The sequence below is a fragment of the Trachymyrmex cornetzi genome, unplaced genomic scaffold, assembly GCF_001594075.2.
Source record: "Trachymyrmex cornetzi isolate Tcor2-1 unplaced genomic scaffold, Tcor1.1 scaffold230, whole genome shotgun sequence".
Classification (NCBI taxonomy): Eukaryota; Metazoa; Arthropoda; class Insecta; order Hymenoptera; family Formicidae; genus Trachymyrmex; species Trachymyrmex cornetzi.
In genome coordinates this window covers 141,846-151,618 of record NW_017296957.1, presented here as the reverse complement: position 1 = coordinate 151,618, position 9,773 = coordinate 141,846, and the positions used below count along the sequence as shown (strand labels likewise).

Genomic DNA, 9,773 nt, shown 5'->3' with positions numbered 1-9,773 from the left:
TCAATTACTTTTCAAATTTTTAACACCTTTTAAATAATGATTTACAAGGATTTTCTTTTTTAAAAAAATTTTCGCACGGTGGTTGAAAATACATATTTTCGTCTATTTTATGAATGTTATGACAGAGAACTGTCAAACTGCTATCACATGTTCGGTGTCTTATAAGGACTTTACATTATAAATAGTACGCAAATCTACTTAACCGTATTCATTTAAATTAAAAAGGTCCTATTTGGAACACGGGTCCGATTTAGACCACTCTCTCCCCTACTGTATTCAAAACCTTGGCCCATTGCTATCACCCCAGTGTTTTACCAGTACTATACCAGTACTGGTATTTAGTATCGCGCCGGTACTCAATATTGAAAATTTGTACTGGGCCAGTATCTCACTGGTATATTTTCACTTGGGTAACTGAGTTTTTTCTTTTCTTTAATAGTGTTAAGTTACTATCTTTTTGAAGATAAAATATAAATGAAACTAATTACGTAATGTGTTTTCTATATTGTGACAAATAATTTTCTTGAACCTCGAACTAGTTCACATCAGTGCGAAGTTCTCGTATCAGGATATGAACGATGACTAGTAGTAAAAAGCGCATGTGATTCATATGGGTCACGAGCGCGAGGTACAAGCGACATAAGAAGAAATGAAAAGATTACGAAAGCATCTCGATCACTTGCGACAGTTGCTGCCAGAGGAAGAAAAATTGTTTGATGAAGAGAGATATAGAATGATAAAATTAGTAGCATCATCCTCGTCAATACAACGATGATTATCATCAAGACAAATAGTTTATAATGTTTCTTTATATCTGATTCTTTTTGCAGCTTAGCCTTTTAATTTTAGTTTAACTTCCTTGAGCCAATCTATAATACAATTACTGATGCTGGATACATGAAACCTTAATTTAATTTATATTAATTAAAATATATTTATTAATTTCAAGAAAAAAAAACCAAAAAAGAATAAGTATTTTAATAAGAAAAGAATCTAAATTTTTGGAGATGTAACATAAAGAAAATTGGATTGTTTGACATTTTTGACAAAGATATTTATAATTAAGTGGGTCTAATAGTCCCACTGTCAGCTTCGGAGAATTAAAGAACGTGGATAACTTTCAGTACACTACACATATTCTTCGACTACACATCTTCTACGAAGATACATAAACGGCGATCGCTTACGTTTGAAGATGCTAATTCGGGATACTTTCTAATATACCATCCGAGGAATCTCGTTTACAGGACACTTTGCGCAAACTGGGTATAATCATTTTTCCATGACATTCGCAGGCGCGTCCGCCGTTATAATTCTTCGCGGCAACGAGAGTACACATTAGAAACGCAGTTTGCGCGATATAATTAATCGGAGGTGTATTAATTCACATATTTATTACACAGCGCGTTAAGAATGAGCACTTGATTACTGTCCGGGTCGTGATATACGGCCGGCGATTTTTCTCAGTGCGTTAATGAGTCAATGAATCTACTTGAAAGAAGGAGTCGATATATCACCCAAGATACGCGTCGAGTACACTCGCGCGCGCACGCATTTGTGCACGAAAGTTCCTCATCTCGATGTTATCGGCGCTTAATTATGCGCGGAAGGATTACACTCAAATAAATGCATACGGCGTATATAATCGACTATTACCGGATTACATAAAATAAACAGGATCTTGCGCGAACACACATGAATAGGAAGTCTTCGGCAAAACTATGGAGATGAGCGATGAAAAAAGACTTCAAGAAAACTGGTTCTCTCACCAAGCATGAACAATATACAGGACGGAAAGTTTTTAATCACTTTTTAGATGGTCTAAACGAAACTTCATAAACAACCTGTAAAATATTCTTTTTCGCAGAAATTGTATGTCAGTTTATGTTAAATAATAAAACTCTTTGTTTTAAAAGCTAATTTGAAAAAAATATTCTTGTTTGGAAAGAACGGTACTGCTGAAGTATCTAAAAATTTAGTATTAAATACAGATCTGAAAATAATTTTAATACTGAAAATAATGTAGAACGCTCAATCTGGTTGCTTACAGAATGTTACAACTTTTTGCAACATTGTCATCAATGTTTAAGCGTTCTACATATTAATTTATTTTGACATGTTCAACAAAATTATTTTCATATTTGTATCCAGCTAAATGTTTAGATACTCCAGTAAAATCGTTCTTTCTGTATGGAAAAATGTTTCAGCGAGTTTAAATAAAATCTCTTTTAAGTGTAAATTCTGCGTAGATTTTGTACTGAATGCAATTTTATGTCTAGTGTTATTAATTGTTAGTAAATTAGATCAATTATCATTATTCGTAACGAAGAAAAAAATTAGGGTAATTGTGTCCAAAATGGCTTACTTGCTGTATAAGATACCTGGATAGTTAAAGCTTTACCGCACCCATGTAATTATTGAAAATGTTTTATATTTTCAATTAATGTTCAGAAATGTGTTCTACTTTGACCACCAGTTTTTAATGTTGGACTCAACAAAAATTGCAAAGCTTAAAGCCATATTGGATAAAATTACTTTACTTGGAATTTTTGCAAATACCTATAATTTATCATCTTTACTACATACCTACATATATATATGATCAAGAGGAAGAGAATGCAGTTTGTCATATTATAAAATGCATTAAAGGAAAAGCCTTAGAAACGATGCAGAATACATTGTATTGGTGGAAAAGCTCTAGAAACGAAGCAGAATGCAATTTGTAATGGTGTCGATGCGTTTTTAACGATCCCTTTGATGGATGGTAGTCGCTCATTCATAGATGTGTCGATCGAATCCTTGAAAAATGATCTTGTGCATCGGCTTGCACATTTTAAACGGGAGTATATACAGATGTATCGATCCGCCAGTATATAGGGTGTAGAAAGCGGCGCTCTTTTACAAAAACAGCTATACAAACAATACAACAATAACCATTAGTCGTAATAACTATATGAAGGTAATACATAATTTTAAATCAGACAGAAACAAATTACATTAAATATTAAAACTTTTAGTGTTTTAAATTTTATGGATAAATAAAAATTTAAAAAATCTAAGTAAGAGCTTTATTTGTAAGAGATTTAAATCCAACTCAAGATATCAAATTTTACTGAAAAAGAGAAAAAAGAAAAATGAAATCTTTAACAATAAGTCGCCTTCAAATCTTCCGTTTCTTATAAAGAACCTTTGGCAGCGAATGATTTTTTATCACACCCTGTATATATACAGTCGCTTGCCCGCGAGCATATGGCAAGGTAGGCAGTGGAGTTCCTTTTCGGTTAATATGTTTTCGCGATCCACAATGCGCCCGGTCGGGAACCAAAGACAATTAATAACCTTCCAGAGTATCATTTATCGCGACAGTTTAGCCTCATGTTAGAGCGAGTTCATCCCATCGAGGAGCGCGAAGCGCATAAACGCTATGGCGCAGGTAGCCACGTCGTATAAGATGACATTGTCTGCATCCTCGAGCCGTGACCGATCCGATTTTTAACAGCGATTTTGCGTCCGCCACTCGAGAGTCAATCGAGAACGGTCGCCGCGCGCGACCCTCTCGCACTTGTGGGAATTGTGATGGGTGCTCCTCTCGGAAGTACTGTGATTCGTTATGCCCGCGTTATGCCCTCGTGCATATGACTGCACATGTGCCAGAGCTCTAGCCGAGAGCAGCTGCTTCCACGAAGACGCGATGCGTTTCGCGCACGTTCCGAAGCGCCAAATGAATATATAACGTTACGAGCGGTCGAGCAACTTGGAGGAAAAAAAATCCGTGGTCAACTTCGACAGGAAAACCAATCGTTGTGTCATCATACTTTGAATTGTGCACTGTACGTGCGATAAGGAATGAATTAACGCGGAAAAGCTCAACCATAAATATGTTTTCGTGAAATACGAGAACAGTAACACTTAAACAATGAAGAGTGTATACGCGCGTATTTTATGTATATTCAAAGAAGCATATTGCACGCAATTGTGACTAACAATAAGCAGTGATTTACATTCGCGTTGCGTTTTGTCAGACATGTTGCGTGATTGACGAGATCGTGCATGGTCATCTAGATCGTGATACATGTGATAATTTACTTATTCAGGACTTTTCTGCAAGTCCAAAAACATGTTGTATTATAATTCCTTAACGTCTAGGCGGAAAAAAAAACGTATCACGATATTAAATAAGTCATTTGAACGAAAACGTGCAGCGAAACAATGTTTCTTTTCTTGTAACCTTCTTTCTCAATCTTCTTTCTTGTAACCAACCCTTTATTACATGTTTAACGTTAAATATTTAATCATTAACATTCACAAGCAATATTTAAATAAATGTACAATTTCTCTTGAAATAAGAATGAACAATCGTCAAGTCAGAACTCGTTAAATAACCGCGTATTATAATGGAGGGTCCCTTCGAATATATAAAAGCTCCAGGTTTTATATCTGCTTCTGCTTACTCCAAGACGCACGAGACCGGTATGCCTCGCCGGCGCAATTTAATCTCCCTTTATTTGGCGATTAAGCGCGCTACCATTGATTTATAATCTCATAAAAGGCCGAAGGCACGGTCCTGTAACGACGCCGGCAGTATCGCAAACCGAAAGAGCATCGGAAAGATTTTGCACGTGTGCATGCGTGCATATATACTCTCGTAGCCGCGTGCAAGCTGCGATATAAGTGCGATTTCCACGAAAGTGACATTTAAAATTTTATATCTCGTTGACGAAATCTCTGAAGTTCTCGATATTAACTTAATAGGAATGCACAATTTAAGCGATAATGCTCAGAAATCCGTTAAATTTTAGTCGTTAAAATTTTATAGAATGGAGATTTTATCTAGAATCCCGTAAATATTGACCTACTTTACTCGCGTGATTTTTTTAATGTGATCACTCGCGTGGAGTATTTCTGATACTCCAACATTATATCTCAATTTTCAATGTTCTCTTTGACGATTTATAGTTAAATAAAGATTGAGAGAGAGATAATACTCTATAGATTTTTTACATAAAGATAAAAGAAAAAAATTTTTTAATTGTGAAACGATTTGCGCCAAATATAATAATGTATTTATTATATTTTATTTAATAATTTTAATAATTTTTTAATGTCCATATATGGAAAGGATGGTTTTACTAAAAAAATTGGTGAGCAAAGGTAAAAATTTAACTAGGTATACAGAAAATTCGAAAATTTGAAAATAATTGTGTTGGATTATCAAAATAATTACGTAAAACGTTCCAACTAATTGCTGGAATTTTAAAATATCTTGCAGAATTGTTTATCATGTCTGAGATTCCTACGTAATTATTTTCCAACAAAATTATTTTCAGATCTGTATTTAGCTAAATTTTTATATATTTCAGCAAATTCGTGCTTCCGTGTAGAAATAACTATTCGAGAAGGAATAATCTCGTTGTAAGTCTGACTCGAGGCAACTGCTTTACCAGTTCAAGACGTAAGCACAGTACTCGAGAATATATATCTGTGATTATCTTTTGCTCTCGTCCGCAACGAGTTTCACGGTGTACACGATAAGACGATCGGATCGTCTACTCAAGGCGGTCGCCTTCCGTAGGCACGTTGTCATTCTAACGGAAGCGAAACCAAGTGTAGATCGGTGTAATTCACGAGTTATCGCCAAGTGAACAAAGAGCATCGATTTAGATTAGAAAAGTAACGGGTAATTTGCGTGGACGCCGTTAAACGCGCCTTTTAAACGATCCAGATAAGATAAAGAGAGAAACATTTCCACGCATTCGCACGTTTCACTTAATTCTTGCTCGTGCACAGTTTCACTATGTCTGTTCTATGAAAATATCCTAACTTCTAGCATACCTATCGTGTTCTAAAACTCGGTTATTTTCGTCTTTTTCTAATCTCATCTGATTTATTTTAAAAAATTGCTAAGTTGCAAAAATGACAATTCAGTGTCGCAATGAAAAAAATCAGAATTCAAGTATTTTTTTACAGATCATACGACGTGACTGCCATGTGAGAGAGTTGGATTTGAGAATGCAGAATCTTTAATCGAGTATTTCATTTACACTTTACCGCCACGGTTAGGTCAGGGTCTTAGGCTCCATTCGGAATCGGACAAAAAAAGATAATACGCGTATTTGTCACGACTCTCGGTACTTCCCGCATGACTTGTAAAGGGTAGCAGTGTAGTGGCGGCAAAAAGGCGTTAAGTCAGATCACGACCCCGTGACGGCGACGAGCCACGCCGGAAGGGGTTAATATGCAAATGAGACGCGACACGACGCTTAGGTCGGCATGCATAAAAGATTTGCGACGCCGGTTGCACTAAAATCATGCAAATCTAATCTTTGCGTATCACTAGATCAGAGATGACGCGATGGGATATTTCAGCAATTGTACACATTTTTTTATGTAACAATGATAAATATAAATAACGTAAAAAGAAATAATTTGTACATATAGATTTTTCTATGTTTTAAAATTTAAGAAATTGGTTAGAATGTTATTCAATTCAGCTTGTTCCATATGGAAATGGGAGACTGCTTTAATTTCTGTGAAGCGTTAAAAAATTACTAAAAATTCAGTTCTTATTTTAATATTTGCAGTCAAAGATTCTCGCGTTAAGAATTAAATAATATTAATTATATTAAAATATTTTTTTAATTCGATGACGGAATTAATATAGAAGTTTTGTAATAAATAACGTGGCATTGAAAAAGTTACAGCTTAACTCCTATTGAATATCCTATTGCGAATCTGTTTACGCTATTTATTCTCTTTTTGCTAGAACACACAATACACATACACATCGATGTTCTTCCTAACTCTCATGTTTGACTTACCGAAATGAAGATGCGTCCCTGAGCACACGCACGCAACTCGTCGCGCGAGTGTACGCGTGCACGTGCATGAGCGATGAATCGGAGCGGGAGAAAGATCGAAGACGACAGAGAGAAAGAGAGAAAGGGGGGAGAGAGAGGGGGAGGGGAGATTGAAGAAAGAGGGAGAGAAGATGCGCGATTCTCTTCTCGGACCTCTCTTGAGCATAGAGCTCGCCGGATATACAAGTGGGTAATAACCGTATGAAAGGGTAACAAAGGTGGCTGACACACCGCGGTCGACGTAAAGAGCAGGGGGCAAGGGTATGGGCGCGGGCAAGGGATATATATATTACGGCAAGCAATAAATATATTTTGACATGGGAGAGCCTCGCCGACGGTCTTATGCATAATAATTGTAACGGCCGTCTCTCTCGCTCCTGTACGGTACGACACGTACGCAGAACGTACGCACGCGGGCAAGACGTCGTCGCTCTTGGGACCTTTTATGTTGCCGAATTACGGTACTGGCTAGCAGTAGGCAAATATTATAGCAACAGGCGGAGACGAGGGGTAAGAATAATGTTTTCATTTGATGACGACTAACCTCGACTAACCGCACGTGAGATCGCACATTGGGGAGAAGGCCCTTCTATTTGCCCCCTCCTCGGACGATCGCGAAAGTGCGTAAGGCAAAGGAGCTTCCTCGGAATTGACGAATTCGCATTTTGAATATTCAGTATTACATACATAAATGACAATTAACTCTTACCGTACTATCTACAATTTGGTGCCTCATCCATACCATCAAGGGTCACTTCAAATCTCTTCGTTTTTTTACCTCTTTAAAATAATAAAAAAAATCTCTAAAAATTCACCAACATACTTTCAACTTTCTAGAATAAATATTGACTCTTTATTTTGGAAAATAATAAAATGTAGTATAATTTATAATTACCGAAAGACTCAAAGAAACTTGAGCAGGAATCGCTCGGCCACTAGTTACCCATATTAGTACGGTAAGGGTTAATGTAAATTAAAAAATTTATGAAACAGAAAAAGAGCAAAAGCATACATAAATTTTACGATTTTCTGTTTCGCAATATACTTTGAAAAATTATTTCTTTCGTAATAGACTTAACGATTTAATATAACTTAATTCTATTATGAAAGTAATAAATGTTTTGGGCAAAAATGTTTTGTTCTATGAACTAAAATTTTGCTATACCAACAAAAATTTGATTGAAATGTACCAAGCAAAAATTTTCGGTTTACTTTAGACCCTATATACGTATATATATTGTAATGTATATCACGTTTAAAGACATTGTCCGTTGAAATTATTTAATTCTATCAATATTATCTGCGATCAGATGTACGTAATAATGTATAGGTATGTTGAAAAAATAGTTAAAATTTTGAAAAAAATTATTTGGTTAGTATAAATTACTTATTAAAATGCCTTTTAATTATATTAAAACTATTTTTTAACATGATTTCAGTAAAATCAAGTCTGAAGGGGAATTAAGATGTATTAGACAACTGTGATTTTATGCGATTATTTATGGAATTAAATTGTTTAACTGGTATAAATAAATATTTTTGTTATTTAGCAGGAAATGAATTTCTTAGAAGCAACTAAATTTTTTATTACATAAACGAAATGTTTTGTTGCTGTTAAAAAATGCCTCAAGCAGCTTTGCTATACTAAATTTTAGTATAGCAAAGTACTAAATTTTTTTCCTAGTGTATAATAAATGATGTTTATATTTATCATTCGCGAAAGAAAAGAAATTTATATTAAGAATTTTATTGCAACGCTGCTTCCACAAATTCCGCAATTTCGTAATAAATAGATATGAAATCAAGAATCGGAGACTTTAATGCCTGACGCGATGTACATTGGAAGATTCAAATATAAGTTCATCGACATTTATCCGTATTAATGATGTTTATTGATATTTTTATTTTCAGAAGATACCATGTAAAATAACCATAATGAAAAGTTCATGGCAATAATACTGATTAGTGGGGTGTAATGACAGAAGATTAATACATTATTAATTATTAATGCGATACATTAAAACATCATTAATAGTAATTCTGTAAACTATCTAAATGTGTAAAGTAAAATGACTCACCTCACTTAAATAAACTGGAAATCCACGCAAATATCAGTCCCGTTCTCGGATCACTAGTCAACAAATAAGAATAATGTTCTTGCCGAAGCAACTGTTTCAGTCCGCTATCATATGTTACACATCATATCTCTCGTTCCCAGGAAACGTTTTATTTACTTTTATTGTTACCGATTATACCTTATCTTCGATCACATATTCCTCCAATTATTTAACGCTTGAATTCGAAGAAAGTCGTTTCTTCCGCGTAACGGCCGGTGATCTTCTTGAAAGCTTCGTTGTACTCGATCAATCTCGTTCTGTACGGACTGTTACTGTCGGTGCCATGCAACTCGTTTTAATTCCGTCGACTGTACCATTTCAATTGATCGTAATTCACAACACTTCCTCGTCCGATATTTATTTTATTCTTTTTCTCTCTCTCTCTCTCCTCCTTCTTTTCTACTTCCCCCGCTGTTTCCTCGCGATTTTTTCCTTCACCTCTTTTCCTTCTCGGTCGCTGTTCGTGATCGCCTTTGTATACTCTTGATCTCTCTTTCTCTCTCTTTCTCTCCCCCCTCTCCTTCTGTCTTTCTTATATGTGCACGTGTGACGGTGCGACTACGACGATGGACGAGAAAGGACTGGTGCTGTACGATCGCTCAGACCTGTTTGACTGCATCGAAGCGCCTGAGGAGAACCGTGCCGTACCGAAGGAACGATTTTCCTTCGTATAGTAAGAGCCATCTGGGGAGCTGTTCTTACCCATCGGTTCACGCCTGTGCCTGGGCCCGCCAACGGCTCCAGCCCGGGCCCGATCGGTCGACCAATCAGTGTGCACCAGTTCCCGGTACCTAGGCAG

General features: G+C 36.0%; 1 protein-coding gene across 1 annotated transcript in view; it reads right to left on the bottom strand.

Moving 5' to 3' along the window:
- LOC108760906 (protein embryonic gonad) overlaps window positions 1-9,631 on the bottom strand; it is a 38,119-nt gene extending 28,488 nt beyond the window's left edge. Inside the window, exon 1 of the mRNA XM_018507182.1 lies at window positions 8,936-9,631. The gene's annotated coding sequence lies outside the window, so the exon portion shown is untranslated. The remainder of the gene's footprint in view (window positions 1-8,935) is intronic.
- Window positions 9,632-9,773: the final 142 nt, after the last annotated feature.